At 38.4% G+C, this 21,789-nt stretch overlaps 1 protein-coding gene and 1 long non-coding RNA gene across 2 annotated transcripts in view; both read left to right on the forward strand.

The window, feature by feature from the left end:
* The first annotated feature begins 4,607 nt into the window (after positions 1–4,607).
* LOC134655688 (hemicentin-2-like) overlaps positions 4,608–21,789 on the forward strand; it is a 391,784-nt gene continuing 374,602 nt past the window's right edge. The window contains exon 1 of the mRNA XM_063511141.1: positions 4,608–4,751. The gene's annotated coding sequence lies outside the window, so the exon portion shown is untranslated. The remainder of the gene's footprint in view (positions 4,752–21,789) is intronic.
* LOC134655764 (uncharacterized) overlaps positions 13,372–21,789 on the forward strand; it is a 448,475-nt gene continuing 440,057 nt past the window's right edge. The window contains exon 1 of the long non-coding RNA XR_010097459.1: positions 13,372–13,587. This is a non-coding gene — a long non-coding RNA (uncharacterized LOC134655764). The remainder of the gene's footprint in view (positions 13,588–21,789) is intronic.

Genomic DNA, 21,789 nt, shown 5'->3' on the forward strand with positions numbered 1-21,789 from the left:
GACGCGACGAAATCGCGGAGTGAGCCACGCCTGGCCCTAGTGGATATTTGGTACTTTTAGGTATAAACAGCAACACACTTAACTGTCCATCAGTGGACCTTATGCCTTTTGTAATAAGGTTTACGAACTGTCAGTTAACAGTGTCACCCACATTGTTAACTGACATTAATATGATGATGATCCTTCCGGCCGATTTCGGCCATGGCGACCACTTTGATTCCTAGTTTGCTCGGCGTAGCCGGTCTTCGAGGTGATGTTAATATAGGTACTCGTATTATGTCGTTAGTTCAGAATTATTCAATTTCATTTCAAATAGTAGTTTCGAAAAAAAAAACAAGTAAGCAGCGCTTCACTATCACTACATAGTATAAAACAAAGTCGCTTTCCTGTCTGTCTGTATGCTTAGATCTTTAAAACTACGCAACGGATTTTGATGCGGTTTTTTTTAATAGATAGAGTGATTCAAGAGGAAGGTTTATGTATAATTTGTTAACCCGTGCGAAGTCGGGGCGGGTCGCTAGTTATAAATAATTTATATGGCAATTGCATTAAAATGGTTTTGTTTGTAAAATCTGGCCAGGAATATATGATCACGCGCCATGTTGCGGAATTTCTCTGGAACTAATTTTTTCATACTTTACTGAACTGTCACCCTATACATGAGAGTAACAGCGTCCTCTTGAAAATGATCATGTAAGGCTGCGGTCGTACTGCAGACGCCGCACGCAGCCGACAACGTCACGTCGCACGCAGCGTCTGAATGGTGTGTTCGAGAATGCTCGGGAGTGGTCGTTTTCGCTCGCTGCGTGCGGCGTCCCCCCGCCAACACCATTCAGACGCTGCGTGCGACGTGACGTTGTCGGCTGCGTGCGGCGTCTGCAGTACGACCGCAGCCTAACTGGTCAGGCTTTATATCTGTTTGGTACTAGTTTTCGTTGCTAAAAATTGTTATACAAAGAAATTAGTACAATTTGACTTGATAAAGTCAGAAACGAGTACATTCGTGGCAGCTTCAAGGTAGCCCCCATACCTGAAAAACTGACAGAAAACCGACTCAGATGGTACGGGCACGTGATGCGGAGAGGCGAAGTGTACGTTTTATTTTATTTTTATTTTATTTATTAGGCACACAAAACAGATAACATTTGTTACATGAAATAATTATTTTCAGTACAGGTTTTAGTTGGGAATGCCATCCAAAGCATGTATGCACATCATGAACATATTGGAGCGAAAACTACAACTATGCTAAGGCTATACAGCTAACTAACTTAATTACACAGTAAAGCAATTTTTGACACAAAACATAATAATTCACATCAAGAAAAGAGTGAAAATAAAGTAAAGAACTTTAGTATAAACACACATTATAGAAAATTAAAAAGTGAAAAAAGTTAAAAAGTAAAAAGTGAATTAAAAAGTGTTGCCAAGAAAGCTCTGAACCTGCCGGAGAAAGAGAGGCAAGGGACGCCCGCGGACAACATGATGGACCAGCATGACCCAATTACTTAAGAAAAACTATTTACCCGACCCGACAACCCTCGACAGAATCTCGTGGCGCAAAATAATTAGGAGAGCCGACCCCACTTAAAGTGGGTAGGAGCAAGGAAGAAGAAGAAGACATGCAAAATCTTCTACTCGGTGTATTTTACCCGCCGGTGTTAGTAGTACTCTTTTTGTTTTTAATATTCGTAATTTCGTATCATACGTTCCGACACGTACCCACTTGCGATTTCTTAAAATAAATATATTGTGTTAATTTCTCTCCGTAAGTAGTTATTATTTGCGTCTATAAATAACTCATGAGTAACTCCGGTACTACCAAAATTATTAGTTCTGCAATCAGAAATGAGATCTGCACGTCAGATCAGACCGTCAGATGTCCATACCAACGTTGACCCGATGACCTCTAGACTGATGGTCCCAATTGGCTGGCCTGCGGGCGATCCAGTGACCAACAGCACTAGACTTCGCATTTTGAATCATTTATTCCACGCGCCGGCAGACGATGTGGTGGAATATGTTCGCAAGAAGACCCTTTACGAGCTGGGGGTGTTCCCGCTGCAATAGCACTTCAGCTATTAAAAAAATTGTTTGTGGGGCGCGTGCTACGGCCGCTGCTGGAAATAATGTTGAGCGCAGACTTCTGGCCGAAGAGTGTGGTACCTATTTCGGCAGCTCCGTGAGAATCTTCCGAATCCTGCACCAGAACAGGTGACACGGGAAAAAAAACGTTGTGTCGCCAAAATGATTTTAGTTATTAAGATTATAATTATACTATCTCAGGCATTTGCCCAGCAACAGCATTATGGGACACTTTATAGGCTCGTTAAAGAAAATATAATAATTGTATGTATAGTCTGTAAGGTATGTATCTACATATCATACAAACTTAAAAACATGTAAAATAATATTATTACGGGCCGTCGCTGTTGTCTGACAATAAATGATTATTAATTTGATTTGATTTGAAAAAAATAAAACGTAGATAGATGGTCGTATTGACCTTACATCCTTTTACATGAAATTTGACAACCGATTAAGGCCAATTATAGATTGCGCTTTCGATAGTACATTTTTTGTATAGAATTCGACAATACCATAGACAATTAAATTGACAGTTTCCTCCCCCTTAATTGACTAATTACTTCATCTAGTGTGTGTGATCTGTGCAAACCATTATCCCATAGCTCCCAGCAGGATCAAACATGATTGTGTTATGTTAAAACTTCTTGTCAAAGCTATTACTTTGGACGGTTTATTATCAGGCTATTATCCCGAGGCTGGTAATGTATTTATAGGTATACCTAAACGTCTTTCATGAGGTCTTACAGGCAATGTATAGAATTTTATTGACCGATCGTTATCGCTGCTGAGCTGAGCTGGGGTCTCCATTTCAAACGAGCAAAAATACTCCTATGTCCGGATGCTCAGATGTTCTCGTGAAAACTCAGGAAACATAATAAAAAAAACCGGCCAAGTACGAGTCGGACTCGCGCACGGAGGGTTCCGCACCATCAACAAAAACTAGAGCAAATAAATCGTGTTTGTTGTATGGGAGCCCCCCTTAAATATTTATTTTATTTTATTTTTAGTATTTGTTGTTATAGCGGCAACAGAGATACATTTGTGAAAATTTCAACCGTCTAGCTATCGCGGTTCATGAGATACAGCCTGGTGACGGACGGACGGACGGACGGACAGCGAAGTCTTAGTAATAGGGTCCCGTTTTTTACCCTTTGGGTACGGAACCCTAAAAAAGCAAAACAATTGTCGATGAATTGTGAACCTCGTCGTTTTAAATAATTTTATCGATATCTACTTGACAGTACAGTCGCCATCATGATATATCGGAGCGGCCAAGGTGCTCACAAATATCTGAGCACGCCTCTATTGTCAAGGCGTTAGAGTGCTTGTTCAGATATTGTGAACACCTCGGCCGCTCCGATATATCTGATGGTGGCTGTACGTTTTAGCACGGCTACTACGAACTTGTCACTGACCTGACACTGACATTCGCTAACGTCTGCATCTCGCTCGCACTAATATGCCGGTACGAGCGAGATGCATAGAAAGTAAGTTACGCACATGATAGCGAATATGTCAGTGTCATGTCAGAAACAAGCTCGTGTTAAGGCTACAATTGCATTTTTAAACGTCAAACCAAATTGCTCTTGTTCGATCGGGGTATGATAATAACCATGGTAAAAAAAACAAATTGTAATATTTGAATAGGTACAGTCAAGTGTGCACTGATCAAAATATGGGTGTTGTTTATTTACGTCGCATCGTTATTTTTATAAATTGGAGTCGGAAATGTGAGCAAACGTTTGTAATGGTGAAAACAAACACGTTTATTTGCAAACGGTGAATATATCGCCACATTCCGGCAATAAGACAATGTATTTTACACTTTCAGGACAATTAAAACGTCCAATGATCAAGGCTTGAAAAACACCCGTCATTTTGAAAATGTAATCATAATTTATGAGTCAAAAATGTTTGTTTACAGTCTACGAACGCGCCGAACGTCATTGGGGCATATTTTAATCGTTGACATTGGTATAAGGAAGTCCCTGTTGTACAGAACAGGGTTATGTTTCCAAAATGACGTGCGTTTCCGAGCCTTGTCAGTGATATTATTTTGTATACAATAATCCGCATTATTTTTCATGACTGAAATAAACGTGAATATTTTTTTTTATCAAAAATTAAAACAGTTTTTTTAAGTAACAAAACGACTGTTAATAATTAAAACAGTCAAACGTTCTACATAAACAGTTAGAGCGGTTTCGCACTACGTCCGATCCGAATCCGATCCGAATCCGTGAAAATATGGTCCGAAGTAGCTGTAGACTATTTCTATGGTAATTTAAGCACTAGATCCGTCTGATTTCTTTCCTAAATCGGATGACGGAGTGCGTAAATTACCATAGAAATAGTTCTACGGCTATTTCGGACTATATATTCACGGATTCGGATCGGATTCGGATCGGACGTAGTGCGAAATCGCTCTTACTAGTTATCCAAATCACAAATAATAGTTAATAAAACAATTCAACAAGTTTACAACAAAAAACAATTGCAAACCACAAAAACAAAACACAGTGCCCGGGCTAAGTACGCGCGGGGAGGGGCGACGTCAGTACCGGCCCGCTCGTAGCTAGTAGCGCTCGTGCGGCGTAGCGATAGTAGCGAGCGTAGACCTAGTGCTGTGTTGTGCTGTGTTGTTCTGTGAAACATGTTTTGAGGTATGTGTGTGTGTTTGTGCTACGCGTAAGTACGTAGTTTTAGTTAGTGTTTAAGTTGGTACGTATAAGTACGTTTTGGGATGAATCTTTCGGCGGTATTTTTATGGGTGTTAGATAGGTACATATATATTTATTTTTATTGAGATAAATTGATAATTATATAAGGTGCCAAAAAACTAAACAGCTGAAAAGAAACTAAATTATGAAACGATCTGTAGTGATAAGGAAATCATAATTATACATATTTGGAGAGGAAAAACTAGAACTAAAAAGCAATCATTAAAATTGATTATAATGATTATGAATATTGTCATGGGAAAAGGTTTGGTACCTACCTAGGTTTTATAAATAATATTCCCAACATTCACAAAATAGGTCAACCATAATTATAACAAAACAAATACTTTAATATAACGATAATACCTTTTATGTTACGTAACATTTTTTTAAATGCCGTTTTAACACCTTATCTGCTGAACTTATTTGTAATTTTATTTTAATCACATGATCAACGTCTATGAGAGATGTGTGTCAAGTAAAACATGATTATTTTTAAAAGGTGGCACTCAAAGAGCTGTGTATTTGATTTTAGACAACATGGCTAAACTGAAATAAGGACTTTAATGCATTAACGTCATAAATCAAATACTTATTATTCAATATCAAATATTTTATTTTAGTCTAAAACGGATGCTAACGTTTAATTTATTAATAGTTAAGCGTCAGTATGACAATGGTACCTATTACAAATAAAATTTTATTTTGAAAAAAAAAAACACATGTTATATATGTTATATACGGGTCTTTTTTTTATATCTGTATTTTACAAGCACTTTAGTATCTATATACTCTAAGCTTGTAACGATTGAACACAATTTTTTTTCTACCAAACTTTGGTTTAAATTCAGACTATTTATTAAGATTAAAAATACTGAAATTAAGATTCGTTTATCAAACTGAAAACTGTTGTTTTTCAAAATATAAATGGTTTAATTAAGGAAACCAGGTAATATATTGACCCAAGACATTTAATGCAGAATTTTTATCACTATGAAACTATTTTTCTTGACACATATGTGTAGAATAGATATAACCTACATATATCTATTAACAACTTCGCACAATAACACACACATTCACTTGACATCTTTAGTGATGTAGTCGTACTTACAGTGTAACATAAAATAGTAGAAAATAAATGAGGGCGCCATTTTCTACGTAGGTAAACTGTCACATATTTGAAAAGTCGATATGATCTAATACAATTTACATTTTTATCCTTTTGTTATCATTCGCTTTAGCAAAGACATATGTAACTCTGTATAAGATGAATAAAGTATATGGAGAAAACCGAACAGACTCTAATAGAGTTAGAACTAAGAATTTTATTCAATAATAGGAATGTTGATACAATTTATCATTATCATAATCATTTATCATGTATGAGCCCATCATTCACAATTGAAACGTAACTCCTGTACATAAGCTTCAAATTCGTCTGACTTTAATCTTTTAAGACAAGCTCTGGCTTTCACCGGTTAATGGGAAATGTACAGTCGCCTTCAGATATATCGGAGCGGCCGAGGTGCTCAAGAATATCTGAATACGCACTCTAACGCCTTGACAATAGAGGCGTATTTAGATATTTGTGAGCGCCTTGACCGCTCCGATATATCTGATGGCGACTGTACAATAGACACAAACACGTTTAAAAAAGCTTACGAATCGATTTATGCCTCATTTACCTAATTGCCTCAGTAATTTTGTCGCTATAGTGATACGACTCAAACATGATCACACACATACCTACCTTCACAGTGCTAAAACGCGTAACCCAAAAAATTTATATAGTGAATTCACTATTATAAGTTTTACCACTTTTCTCAGGTGGTTGGTAAAAAAAAGGTTCCAGCTGGTGTATTACATAACATAAACATTTGTCTAAAAGGGCCTCTGCGCTGTTGGCTTCGGCCCCACGCATGCCTCCCAAAGGTCCGGGACCCCATGGTCCCGAGCAAGGACAAATTAATAATAGTTTAAACATACCGGCAAAATAATAATAAATACTAAATAAAATAGTCTTTGCCGCTTTTTTCAGAAATTCTTATCTTATACTTAAACAAGCAATCCTTTTTTTAGCCTGGTTTAGGTCCCACTGCTGGGCAAAGGCCTCCCCATCTTTCCTCCACTCAACCCTGTCGTTTGTACTTTCCCGCCAATCCGGATAAAATGCGTCCAAGTCGTCCCGCCATCTCATTTCGGTCTGCCTGAACCCCGGCCTGCATCGATGGTGTTCCGTGGGTCCCACTCGGTAACCATTTTGGCCCACGTTTCAGGGTGCATGTGACAGACATGTCCCGCCCAGTCCTACTTAAAAATCGATCTAGCTAGGTAGTATGTCCGGGAAAACGCGAATATTTTGAGTTTTTATGTTTTCAAGCTCGGTCTCCCAGATATTAAGAATAAACCCAACTAGCCTTCAGCCATATTCGAACTTTAAGATACGTCAAATATAAGATATGGATCGGATATGTCAGTGTGAAACAAGTGTCAAAAGTGACGTTTTTGTTTGAAGAAACGTCATTTTAGACACTGACATATCCGATCCATATCGTTTCAATATTTTAAAGGTCGAATATGGCTGTTAAAGTCTAATGGCGTTTTCAAGGGCTGCTAACTTAATCAGTTGACCATCGTTTGTCCCTATCTGTCGTTATGCCATAGAGAGGGACAAAATATGATCATCATATGATTAACTTCTAGCAGCCGTTTATAAATAATGCCGTTAGTTACTCGCCCATCACTAGCCGCCCCACACGTTCGCCCGAAGGGTCTGAACTTCTCCCTTTATGCCTGCTCCTGACAACGGACTCGTACAACACAGCTGTGGATCGAAACAATGCCAGTTACAATTGTCTATTGCGTAGATATATGTTAGACGTTTGTGAGCTATTTATGTGCTTAGTCAAATGTCGAAGATATGACACTGATGGATACATACATTATTATAATATAAAACATAATTATATAATACGTACAATATGAGAAATATTACACAAATCGACCTACTTGTACGGCGTGATTTGACCAAACCAAACTTTACTATGGGGCAGTCAACCTCAGGGCAAATCAGAATAGATTGTAGGCGTCGCATTTACAACTAAAGAAATCGTTATTGTAAGAATTAGAGAGTATACATAAATTAATAATAAACTAATTAAACACATAAAGACACATACATAAATTTCATAAATAAGTAAATATATACCCGTTCCTGTTAAGTAAAAACTGCATGGTACTAAAGGTAACCTGGTAACCTCATATTCTTATCCACCCAACGAAGTTGCAAGTAAATTAAATTCTACCTCGTAGTCATGATTTTCCCAGTTACTCCCAGTTCCCTCTGGTTATATTTCATGGAATAAATCTCTGCTCGAGCTGCCTGTATCCACCTTGAGATCTATCGCGGTGACTTTTCTTTATCTTTGAGCTTAAAGCTCAGTCTAAGAGCTGTATAAGCTTTGGGGCGTTCTTAATGGTTTGTTTTTCAAACGGTTTATAAATAAGATGCTTGTGGCTTTAAAATAATGAGGGGACAGTTTTTATATCACAATTTCGTGGGGCTCAGACGTATTAAGTATATGAAAATCCGGCCAAGTGCGAGTCGGACTCGCGCACGGAGGGTTCCGCACCAACAACAAAAAATAGAGCAAAACAAGCAAAAAAACGGTCACCCATCCAAGTACTGACCCCGCCCGACGTGCTTAACTTCGGTCAAAAATAACGTTTGTTGCATGGGAGCCCCACTTAAATCTTTATTTTATTCTGTTTTTAGTGTTTGTTGTTATAGCGGCAAAAGAAATACATCATCTGTGAAAATTTCAACTGTCTAGCTATCACGGTTCATGAGATACAGCCTGGTGACAGACGGACGGGCGGACGGACAGACGGACGGACGGACAGCGAAGTCTTAGTAATAGGGTCCCGTTTTTACCCTTTGGGTACGGAACCCTAAAAATGGTCACTCACGTTTTTTTAATCAAAAATCTAAAGCTCTTCGTTATGGAGTTAAACATTTCGACTTAATAAACATAATATACACATGTATATTTTATATGTGATAAATGAGAAGATAAGTTGAGAATACGGTACGGTTATCCTTAGTATTACTTATTAGTTTCTAATTTTAAAGTGAAAACTTTCAGCGTGAATTATGTGAAATTTTCACAAGAGCCCGTACCATGAGTCACTGACAGTGTGAAAACTGACATAAACGCCATCGAGAACGTAATTTACTTTCTATACATCTCGTTCGCACTAATATGTGAGTACTCGTACGAGCGAGATGTATAGAAAGTAAATTACGTTCTCGATGGCGTTTATGTCAGTGCCAAACTGATGGTAGCCGTAAAGGTCCATGGTCAATTTACCATTTTTCATGGGTTATTTTATTTGTAGTTTTACGATATTGCTATTTATCACACCAAACAAAATTTAGTACTAGTCCAATTCGCACTTGATTATAAAACGTCTAATAAATTCCTGCCAACATTTCACAAAGCGAAACCTATTAATTTCATGAAAATTACGATCCTTCACATTTCAACAGACCGTGAAAACCACATTAGTTTTCAAACATGTTAAATGCGTTTGTCATTAAATTTGCATAGCATTGTGGTTGTAGCCGCAACGTGTCTCTAAAACAGCATAAGTGAATACATTATACAAATCGCGTTTGCGATTTTTTTTGCCGAGCGAATCATGTAAACGCAGTGACGCATTTCATTGGACTAATTAGGATCGTTATTTTAGGTTTAAGATCATTTATTCTCATAAGAATTTTACAATTCACTTGACGAGATAAATACAGAACAGTATATTAAATTTCGTTTAGAGCGCACAAATACATAAATACTTAATTTAACTTAACTAAAACAGGTAGTTTTACAATAGTCCTTATAATAACCGACCGCCCGCCAGGCGGGCAGCGGTAATGCACAGTATCTATGCAAAACAAGTTTACAATTGGGTACACGGAAAGGTTAAAACTAGATGCGGCATGCATACGCTGAGCGTAGTTTACTTATTTTAGTTATTTTAAGAGCTGAGCGTAGTTTAGTTATTTTAAGTCAAATATAATTTAACTATTGCCTAAACTAATGCTGACGGCTTTTTGTTATGTTGGTAATTAATTTCCTGTTAAAATGGAATGTAATTTGGTGACTGGAATTAAGTAGGTGATGGTGACTGCTATACATATATGGTTATTGGCCGGTATATAGTAATTGGCCACTCTTAATAATAACATAATAAGGATTCAATTGGCTTGTTTCTTTCAGATTTGTGTGGTCAATTACTATATGATGGCCAATAACCAGAGCCCGGAATTCTCGTAGCATTTTTGAGCTGTCATAGGGCCCTCGTTTATAGACTTCCGATTATACATATGTATATCGATAAATACAGAATACAATATGTAAAATATGATTACGAGTAGAAGTAAACAACATGCAGTCTTATCGCGAATGAGCGAGCTCTTCGAGATAACCTATGGATACCAATTTTTAGGAAATTATAAATAGAAATTAAAATAATAATATTTTAGGGCGTTTTTTTATTTTGTTGTCCCAAACACTTTTTTTTCAAATTTGGGATTTTTTATGTTATTTCTACTCAGAATCACGAGCTCTTTCTATCCTAATAGGAGAAAAAAAGTGTCCCAAAATTTCCATACATTTTTCGATCTTTCCATTACGCGATCGCCATACAAAGTCTATGAAAAATGGTGACGGAATGGAAAAAACCTTAGGACACTTTTTTTCTCCTATTAGGATAGAAAGAGCTCGTGATTCTGAGTAGAAATAACATAAAAAATCCCAAATTTGAAAAAAAAAAGTGTTTGGGACAACAACAAAAAACGCCCTTGTTTCTTATAAATTATAATGCGATAAGACTGCATGTTGTTTACTTCCAATCGTAATAATATTTTACACATTGTATTCTGTATTTATCGATATACATATGTCTAATCGGAAGTCGATAAACGAGAAGTCCCTATGACAGCTCAAAAATGCTACGAGAATTCCGGGCTCTGTCAATTACTATATACTGACCAAAAACTATATTGCAGTTACCCTAGATAGATAGTTTTGTATTGAATATAAGATATAGCATCATACTCGTAGCTATATGCAATAGTATGATGCAATCAAGCCGATCGTAAACTTTGAGTTTACTCTTAAAATCATCTCGATATATGTAGGCAATACATTCTCTGACTGAATTTATCTACCTACATATCAGATAGTAAAAGCTTTTGACAAAATCCGTTTGCATTCAATCGTCGTTTCGGTTTATCCGTAAAAAACAGGGCCTTTTCTCCGTAACTAAAATACTTCAAAGCGTCTATATACGTCTATGGGTCCGTCCTAACTCCTAACCCGTCGATTGGCCACGTGACCGGAATGTCCTCATGGACAATTTGCTCGCTTTGTGAGACATTTGCGGGTTAAGGCTTTAGCGGTTATATAGGTATAAGTTTTAGGAGTTGCTACTAATATTATAAATGTGAGTTTGTAAGTTTGGATAAGTATTTGGATTTTTTGATGTTTTTCCTCTGCTAAATTTAGCTCACGCATAGTTAGTTTATTTTAAACAGAAGTATATTTTCAAAATAATTAATATAAAAATTTGCAAGTTTCGCTCAGCGCGCCATATCTTTACTTACTTTCTAATTTCCTGACTTTACGCCCCCTCTTGACTTTTAGCATGGTGTTGGTACTGTCAAGTACATAAATCGTCAGGTGACAAGCAAATGTCACTAAGTACCACCACAAGTTCATAGCCATAGTGAACCATATTAGTACGAAAAGAAGGTTGATTTTTGTTTAAATATTTTATACCTAATTAGTGACTTTTGCTTGTAACCTGACGAAATATGTATAAATTTCTTCACCTTAATCCATTGCAATAAGGTGAAAACTGTATTCATATTTATGAACTCGACTGTACATAATTTTCTAACAACACAAGCATATTGTGTGTGTAAATCGACAGTCAAGATTAGTATACGTACAAACAGCAACACTCTTAACAGTCCATCGGTGGACCTTATGCCATTTGTAATACGGTTTACGAACTGTCAGTTAACTGTGTGGGCGATGGTACTAAGCCTAATGCCGATTTCAGTATTCTATTCAGGTTAGGTCACGCGAAATGTTCAGGCGCTACCTAGGCTGCCAATGAAGCTTAGTAGATTCTATCAATATATCGGTGAGGCTCAAATGTTCAGGAAACCGATTCAGATTCAACAATTCGTTACGGTTTTGATCTTATTTTGATGCGACCTTGAAGATCTATTTCGATTGGTGCATGCTAAATACATATATAAAATAAAAAATAAATAAATATTTGGGGACAAGTTTACAAAGATCGACCTAGCCCCAAACTAAGCAAAGCGTTATTAAATTGTACAACGGGACTTAATCGCGTATCTAAGTTTTAAGATTTACCTCCGACGTTTCGAGGACGGCGTTGTCCCCGTGGTCTCGGAGAAGACTGGCTTAAGTTGACACCAGCATCTTCTAACCGCGCGAGTTTTTTGAACTACCCGCACTTGGTCTTGTTTATCCGCTTGAACGTTTTGCGCACTAACTTAGATACGCGATTAAGTCCCGTTGTACAATTTAATAATGTGTAAAAATCGTGAAAGTTTAAATCAGTGTTAAGCAAAGCGTGTTATGGGTACAAGGGAATAAGAGGGTGTCAAGGTAATTTTGAACACCTCGCCCGCATAACGACTTCTGCTGCTGCCTGTACTGGAATGTTCTTTTCATACCCTATTAATTACATACTAACTTTTGCCCGCGACTTCGTCTGCATGGAATTAGTTCCAGCAGTTAAAGTATAGTGCCTACATGAAATATATTAGCAATAATTTTGAGAATAATGCTTTATTGCTTACACCAATTAATGGGCAATTTATTTATTTTCTCACTTACACACCCTTTTTATGGATGACTTCCGACATAAAAAACTACCCTATGGGCCCGGCCACATGTCAGCGGTGCGGCGCCGCCGCCGCCGCGCGGCGCGGCACCGCAGAAATCTGCGGCGACGCCCGCCGCAACGCAAAATTTTGCGGTGCCGCGCTGCGGCGCCGCAAAGCGGTGCGCGGCGCCGCGCGCGGTGCCGCAAAGCGGTGCGTTTCGCCGCGCGCGGTGCCGCAAAGCGGTGAGTTTCGCCGCGCGCGGTGCCGCCAAGCGGCGTGCGGCGCCGCGTGCGGCGCCGCGTGCGATGCCACGCTGCATAGTAAAGAATAAAATTCGACTACCAGTTGTTTAATCAGACATGGATTCCTTCACACGTGTTCTGCTCTTGCTGTTGTTATAGCGATAGCGGTTCGCCAAAAAACGCTGCAAATGGTGTTAAAGGTATGAAAGTCGGTACGATTGATCTTTAGGACATTTGAAACAATTTGACCCGAAGCACCAACAAATAAAAAAAAGCGGCCAAGTGCGAGTCGGACTCGCCCATGAAGGGTTCCGTATTTAGGCGATTTATGACGTATTAAAAAAAACTACTTACTAGATCTCGTTCAAACCAATTTTCGGTGGAAGTTTACATGGTAATGTACATCGTATATTTTTTTTAGTTTTATCATTCTCTTATTTTAGAAGTTACAGGGGGGGGGACACACATTTTACCACTTTGGAAGTGTCTCTCGCGCAAACTATTCAGTTTAGAAAAAAATGATATTAGAAACCTTAATATCATTTTTGAAGACCTATCCATAAATACCCCACACGTATGGGTTTGATGAAAAAAAAATTTTTGAGTTTCAGTTCGAAGTATGGGGAACCCCAAAAATTATTGTTTTTTTTTCTATTTTTGTGTGAAAATCTTAATGCGGTTCACAGAATACATCTACTTACCAAGTTTCAACGGTATAGTTATTATAGTTTCGGAGAAAAGTGGCTGTGACATACGGACGGACAGACAGACGGACAGACAGACAGACAGACATGACGAATCTATAAGGGTTCCGTTTTTTGCCATTTGGCTACGGAACCCTAAAAACGAGAGGAGTTATGACGTCATCTTTTTTTGTATGAAATTAAAAAAAAAATTGTTTAGAAACCTATCGTGTGTAGTATTAAACGAAAGAGCTTTCTGAGCCGATTCCAAAAATATATCACATCATTACATTTGAGTCATATTGTTTAAATTATAATAAAAAATATTTTTCAAAACATACCAAGTTTGGGTTTCTCCAGATACAATACCGTTAAAATTATTATCTACACACGTCTATAATGCGTTCAGAAACCGTAGGGAATGACCAGCTTTATTACAACCAATTTTACTATGAGAACTTTCTTATCTGTGGTAGTAGGAAAATTTGTACTGTAATGTTATAAGTAGTTATAACGTTACAAATTTTTAGTATCGTTATGAGTTTAAATTTGGAACAGCAGTCAAAGCTCAAGTGGGTCTCTATTCTAGTATCCATAGATATTAAAACAGTTATCGATATGAAACGTCAGTTTAGTATGTTTTTTTTAATATTAACCGCACGATATATGATCTCGAGTGACATGATAATAGGAACTCTATTCTTTTGTCTAGGAATTAAAAAAAACTATGGATGCGTGCAGGGCCGGATTAAGCATGTCGGGGCCCCTAGGCAGTGCAATGCTCGGGGCCCCCTTACAGTTAATTCTTCATACATTAGTTCAGTTGTTCAGTACAGGGAAGTAAGTTTGCGGTTTTAATTTCAACCTTCAGGTGTCGGTTGAGCCGATCCGAACATGATGTCTTTTTCGCTCTTGCGTGGACATAAAGGTTTTTTATATTAGTTTTTGCCGATTCCTCCTTGCGTCCAGTGTAGGGAGAGCTCTTTTTTTTTCAATAAGTAGGTAGTTAAATATTTTGCGAGGCTGAACAGCGATTGTCCGACCATACGAGCCACATTATTAAAATTAACCTAATAATAAATATTCTACATGTGTTTAAATGATTATTCATTAACCAGTCAAACTAGTATGTAAGTACACGGTAAATTGGAAAAAGCAATAAAAACCGCGAGCGTAGCGAGCGAAAAATTTTTTGTGAAAAAATTGTGAAAGCGTGTTAAAAAAGCCTAAAAATCCGAAGTTACCCAGTGAGGCGAGCTTTCATGCGAGATCAAAGCCGTGCTTCAGGATAAGCTCAGCTAGATCACAGACGCCAACCAATGTCCATTGTATTAAAAAGCGAGACCGCAGGCCGAGCTTGGCGCAGCGAGGCCAAAGACTAAGCTGAAGAAGAGATTTGGTAGACGAACCAAAAATTGAGGTAAAAAGTGAGGCTGAAGGTCGAGCTCAGCAATCTCCACGTACTTGACAAGCCCGAAGCGTACTTATAACCAGTGAGGTGAGCTTTCATGCGAGGCAGAAGGCTAAGCTTCTGAAATCAATGTTTATATTTGTTAAAAAGCGACGCCGAAGGTCGAGCTGTAAGAAAGCAGCGCTCTGATACGAACCAATCGTCAAATGTTACTCAACAATAATATATGTGTCATACAAGAGTTACTCGGAGGGCCGAAGTTTCATTAATGAGGATATAGGCCCTCGGGAGCCTTAAATTTGAGCTCGATTTACAGACTTTAAAAACTATAAAATAACATAATTTACATAATCATTTGATGATTGTGTGTCTGAGAAACTGATATTAGACATTAGGTATAAGTAGGTACCATAAAAAATTATTGATGAATTTTGGCCATATGAAACACATTTTTTTTTGCGCGCGCGGGGCCGCCGGGCCTCCCTAGCCGAGGCGGGGCCCCCTAGCCGAGGCGGGGCCCATAGGCAGTTGCCTACTCTGTCTTAGGGTTAATCCGGCCCTGGATGCGTGACATGCGTGAAAAAAGTTTTCATTCACCGTCATTTGGCGTACAGTTTATCTTTTAATTAGTTTTAAGTACCTATGTGTTTAGATAAAGTAGTGTATGTAACTGTACATAATTAGGCATTAAAACTCGTGTGATCCTATTAAGAAACTCACTAACGTTCGTTTCTTAAACCCACACTCGTATTTTGATGCCTCTCATTATGTAGCAGTCACATAAACTACTATTTTTGTTAAATATACCTCAAATTATACCTAATATCCTCATATCTAATTCTAATAAAGCAATTTTGAAAATATTTACATTTAGTATATTTGTTTTAATTTTTTCTACTCCCGTACCTTTATTTGTCATTTAAAAGGTCGTACACACACCTTTAAACCCCTATGTTATAGTTGTCAAGACAAGTCTAGTCTATTCCCCAAATAAGTATTTGTGCATACACGCAGTATCTTTTTGGTACTTTTACGATACTTCGTGTAATCACCACTTAAAAAATATTGTATGAAATACATTGTTGCCAACCTAATTTTAATTGTCATCTCTGACAGATGAGTACTTAGTAAAAGGTGAGTTTTTTCAATTAATTCTTACATACGAGGGGCGTTCAAAATATTCTCGGTATTGATATCTTACAACCTCTTCTAAAATTTCTTTCGTTACTGGCCGCTAAGGTTTATTCATTGACATTAAAAAAAAGTATAATTCGAACCGAGATGTTCTTTTGTTTTTCTGCAATTGCTGAACAAACATGAACATCATGTGGGAATTGACAATGTTAACTAAATTAGAACATCGATGCGTGATAAAATTCTTGACAAAACAGGGTAAAAATCAAAAAACCATAAAAGAGGAAATGGATTGTGTTTACCGTGAGTCTGCTCCTTCTTTATCTACCATTCAAAAGTGGTCAAGCGAGTTTAAACGTGGAAGGGAGAGTGTTGAAGACGACCCTAGACCTGGCCGGCCTGTAGTAGCTACTTCACAAGAAAATATTGATAAAGTGGAAAAACTTATATTGGAAGATGGTCGAGTGAAGGTAAAATCTATAGCACAAGTAACCAATCTCTCTATTGGTACCGTACATGATATTATCCATGACCATCTTAATATGTCAAAAGTAAGTGCAAGATGGGTTCCGCGAATGCTGACTCGGCTTCAAAAAGACATGCGTGTAGCTTGTTGTTCCGATTTTATTGACCTGTGCGGTGAAAATCCTGATGAGGTACTGCAAAGAATAGTTACTGGAGATGAAACCTGGGTTCATCATTATGACCCAGAGAGTAAACAAGAGTCCATGCAGTGGCACATTAAGGGTTCAGCTCATCCCAAGAAGTTCAAGGTCATCCCTTCAGCTGGCAAGGTCATGGCCACGATATTTTGGGATTGTGAAGGAGTATCACTGATCGATTATAAAGAAAAAGGTGTAAATATCACAGGACAGTACTACGCTAACATTCTACGTCAATTAAAGGATGCAATCAAAGAAAAGAGGCGAGGAAAGTTAACCAAAGGTGTTATGCTTCTGCATGACAACGCCCCCGTCCATACTGCTCATATTGCCAAGGCAGCTATTGTTGAATGTGGGTTTGAAACTGTTACTCACCCACCGTATAGTCCGGACTTAGCCCCCAGCGACTTCTTTTTGTTCCCCAATCTTAAAAAGGATCTGCGTGGAAATAAATTTTCCGATGATGAAGCATTGAAGGCGGCAGTGGAGGAGCATTTTTACACCAAAGATAAAAAATATTTTTATGCAGGATTAAAAAAAATAATTGATCGATCTTTTAAGTGTATGAACATAGGGGGGGAGTATATTGAAAAATAAAAATATCTAACTTTTCGTACTTGTTTGTTTTCATTCTCATACCGAGAATATTTTGAACACCCCTCGTAGATAATTTTTACTACGAATTATAGATTCCGAGATATAAGCGACTTTCTGGAAAAAACGTTATACTTATATGTGACGTTATCTATGAAAAGGGACCTTATTGTCGATGGCGCTTACGCCATTATTGACGATGTTCAGATATAAATACAAGACCACGCGACGCCGTGTGGCGTAAGCGCCATCGACAATAAGGTCCCTTTTCATAGATAATGCCCAATATTAATTTTATGCTTTCTATTTAAATATTTAATTGAGAGATTCATAGATCACACTTTGTAAAATTGAAAATGAAAAAAAAACATATTTCATGTAATTATTTTCAAAATTGCTTTCTTAGGGTTAGATATGAGGATATTAGGTATAATTTGAGGTATAATTTACAAAAAAATATTGAACGGTATTGTATCTGGAGAAGCCCAAACTTGGTATGTTTTGAAAATTATTTTTATTATAATTAAAAAAAAATACTGAAATGTAATGATATGATATTTTTGGAATCGGCTCAGAAAGCCCTTTCGTTTAATACCACACACGATAGGTTTCAAAACAGTTTTTTCAAATTCCATACAAAAAAAGATAACTCATCTCGTTTTTAGGGTTCCGTTGCCAAATGGCAAAAAACGCAACCCTTATAGATTCGTCATGTCTGTCTGTCTGTCTGTCCGTCTGTCCGTCTGTCTGTCCGTCCGTATGTCACAGCCACTTTTCTCCGAAACTATAAGAACTATACTGTTGAAACTTGGTAAGTAGATGTATGCTGTGAACCGCATTAAGATTTTCACACAAAAATAGAAAAAAAAAATTTTTTTTGGGGTTCCCCATACTTCGAACTGAAACTCAAAATTTTTTTTTTCATCAAACCCATACGTGTGGGGTATCTATGGATAGGTCTTCAAAAATGATATTGAGGTTTCTAATATCATTTTTTTCTAAACTGAATAGTTTGCGCGAGAGACACTTCCAAAGTGGTAAAATGTGTCCCCCCCCCCCCTAACTTCTAAAATAAGAGAATGATAAAACTAAAAAAAATATATGATGTACATTACCATGTAAACTTCCACCGAAAATTGGTTTGAACGAGATCTAGCAAGTAGTTTTTTTTAATACGTCATAAATCGCCTAAATACGGAACCCTTCATGGGCGAGTCCGACTCGCACTTGGCCGCTTTTTTTTATTTAATGGTGCTTCGGGTCAAATTGTTTCAAATGTCCTAAAGATCAATCGTACCGATTTTCATACCTTTAACATCATTTGCAGCATCTTACTGAATTTCTCGGTGTACTGCCAGCGCTGTTAAGAAGGCGCAGAAATAAAAAAACAATTGAAAAGAAAATTTTGCGTGAACCCATATCTTCGTATAATGAATGAAGATGCAAATCATTTCAAAAGAAAATACCGGCGCGGCACCGCAGAAATCTGCGGCGTCGCACGCCGCTCGGCGGCACCGCGCGCGGCGAAACTCACCGCTTTGCGGCACCGCGCGCGGCGCCGCGCACCGCTTTGCGGCGCCGCAGCGCGGCACCGCAAAATTTTGCGTTGCGGCGGGCGTCGCCGCAGAGCGGTTTGCGGCGCCGCAGATTTCTGCGGTGCCGCGCCGCGCGGCGGCGGCGGCGCCGCACCGCTGACATGTGGCCGGGCCCTTTGTCCTTCACCGGGACTCAAACTATCTCTATGCCAAATTTCAACTAAATCGTGCACCAGCGTCGGTGCTACACCGCGCGAGCGGGACAGTTACTATCGACAAAGTTTGTTATGCAGTTGTTGTTAAGTCCCCGTAAAAAATTTCACCCCTTTGAGGGATGATTTATGGGATAAAAACTATCCTATGTCCTTCCTCGGGACTCTAACAATCCAATCGGTTTAGCGGTTTAAGCGTGAAGAGGTAACAGACAGACAGACAGACTTCCTTTTATAATATTAGTATGGATTATTTCAGAATGTTCTAAAATGAGTAGGTAATGTGACATTGATTTAATTATAATTAATTATTAGTTCAGTTGTTTACCATAGTTCTAATAAGTAAATTCCTTTCTTCTCCTTGCACCATTTTTACATGTCTCTACTTGGCCCGATGGTTGACTGGTAGAGAAAGCCAGTAGGCTTAAGTAAGTCCACCATTTGTACATTATTTTTGTGTTTTGTGCAATAAAGTTTAAATAAATACCAGCCAAGCCACCAGTCCGTAGCTGACCATAACGTCTTACCAACCTCCTCAGTTAAACGCTAGACCTATGGTTTCCACAATTCTACATCACCCTTCACAATATCGAATGTTCCCCTCTGAATACGCTTCTCCAAGATAAATGCGGTTAACCTTAAAGTGAGAACCTTGGCACGGATCGTATCTTGACGTTAATCCGGCAGAAGGAATCTTAAGTTGAAATATCACGGCTTTTTTCAAGGGAATAACGATTTCTCTTCGTATCCTCTGACTTGACATTGCTTTTATATTAAAATATTAAAATAGGGAGGAAATGAGAATGATAAATTTCAAAATTATGTGAACATTTTTGTCAACTGAAATAGATACTTATCATACACTAAAGAAAATGTGACCAAATCCACCGGTGGCCGAGGCGGGATTCGAACCCGCGTCAAGCAACTCGTTTCGTCAAGCAAGATTATGTGTAGTTTTGACTAAGGCCAATGTGGCTAATTCCGTCATAGAGGCTATTCCATCCACGAGCGTATATTTCTTTGCTTTTTACCCGTAGGAAAAAAAAACACATGGGATGCTTTGTCGATGAATTTATCAATTTTGTTCGTTGTTCGAGAAAAAACGCTAGTAGACGGAATAGCTCCTTATTAGGTATATCAATAGAGTCTAGAAAACTGTGTTCAACAGTTAGTACTTATTATATTACCACCTACTTTTAACGTTTACCTGAGCAATAAAGCTTTGCATTACGTAAATACAAAAATTTGTTGTAAATTTTCTGCCGTTTCACTATAAAAGCTAGCCATTGGTGATAAACATCGGAATTGATGACGAGTTGCGAACTTTAAGTTCTTTACGTGGTTTTAATATTGAAAAGTTAAACCCTCGATTCGATCGTGACGATTTTTCAAGCGTTTAAGTGGGTAGTGGACGACCGCGTTTCTGTAGGAAGCGAACAAAAACCTGTACACATTTTTGGAGTTTCCCATTGGCGTCGCTGACGACTGCCCTGTCCCTCTCTATTGACTATGGTGTAGTGGAATAAAAAAACCGACCAAGTGCGAGTCGGACTCGCGCACGGAGGGTTCCGCACCATCAAAAAAAATAGAGCAAAACAAGCAAAAAACGGTCACCCATCCAAGTACTGACCCCGCCCGACGTTGCTTAACTTCGGTCAAACATCACGTTTGTTGTATGGGAGCCCCACTTAAATCTTTATTTTATTCTGTTTTTAGTATTTGTTGTTATAGCGAAAATTTCAACTGTCTAGCTATCACGGTTCGTGAGATACAGCCTGGTGACAGACGGACGGACGGACGGACGGACGGACGGACAGTGGAGTCTTAGTAATAGGGTCCCGTTTTTACCCTTTGGGTACGGAACCCTAAAAATAGCACATTATATCAGTCCATTAATAGAAGCGCTGGTGGCCTAGCGGTAAGAGCGTGCGAGTTGCAATCCGGAGGTCGCGGGTTCGAACCACGGCTCGTACCAATGAGTTTTTCGGAACTTATGTACGAAATATCATTTGATATTTACCAGTCCCTTTTCGGTGAAGGAAAACATCGTGAGGAAACCGGACTAATCCCAATACGGGCCTAGTTTACCCTCTGGGTTGGAAGGTCAGATGGCAGTCGCTTTCGTAAAAACTAGTGCCCACGTCAATTACTGGGATTAGTTGCCAAGCGGACCCCAGGCTCCCATGAGCCGTGGCAAAATGCCGGGACAACGCGATGAAGATGATGATATTAGTCCATTATAAAATGTAGGTGAATAACGGAAAAAACACGCTGTAAGTACTTTAAGATGAAACACTTTAAACATCAGTTCAAAATGCAACCATTTTCCCTTTAACTTAAGGTGTATATTAAAATATGGCCCTTTTTGTGTCAGTACTCAGTACAATCGCGATCCCCTGCCGTTTGTTCCTCAACTAAAAAAAAACATGGCGTCCATTAACAAATTGCTACGATCACAGTCACAATCAGCAAGCTTTTTCAATCCGCCGGGAATATTTCAAGACGGAGAACATTTAGACAAGATTCGGGACATCAAAGGACAGGGAACTTCGCGGGCACTTCATTTTGTGATAAA

The sequence above is a fragment of the Cydia amplana genome, chromosome 17 (assembly GCF_948474715.1).
Source record: "Cydia amplana chromosome 17, ilCydAmpl1.1, whole genome shotgun sequence".
NCBI lineage: Eukaryota > Metazoa > Arthropoda > Insecta > Lepidoptera > Tortricidae > Cydia > Cydia amplana.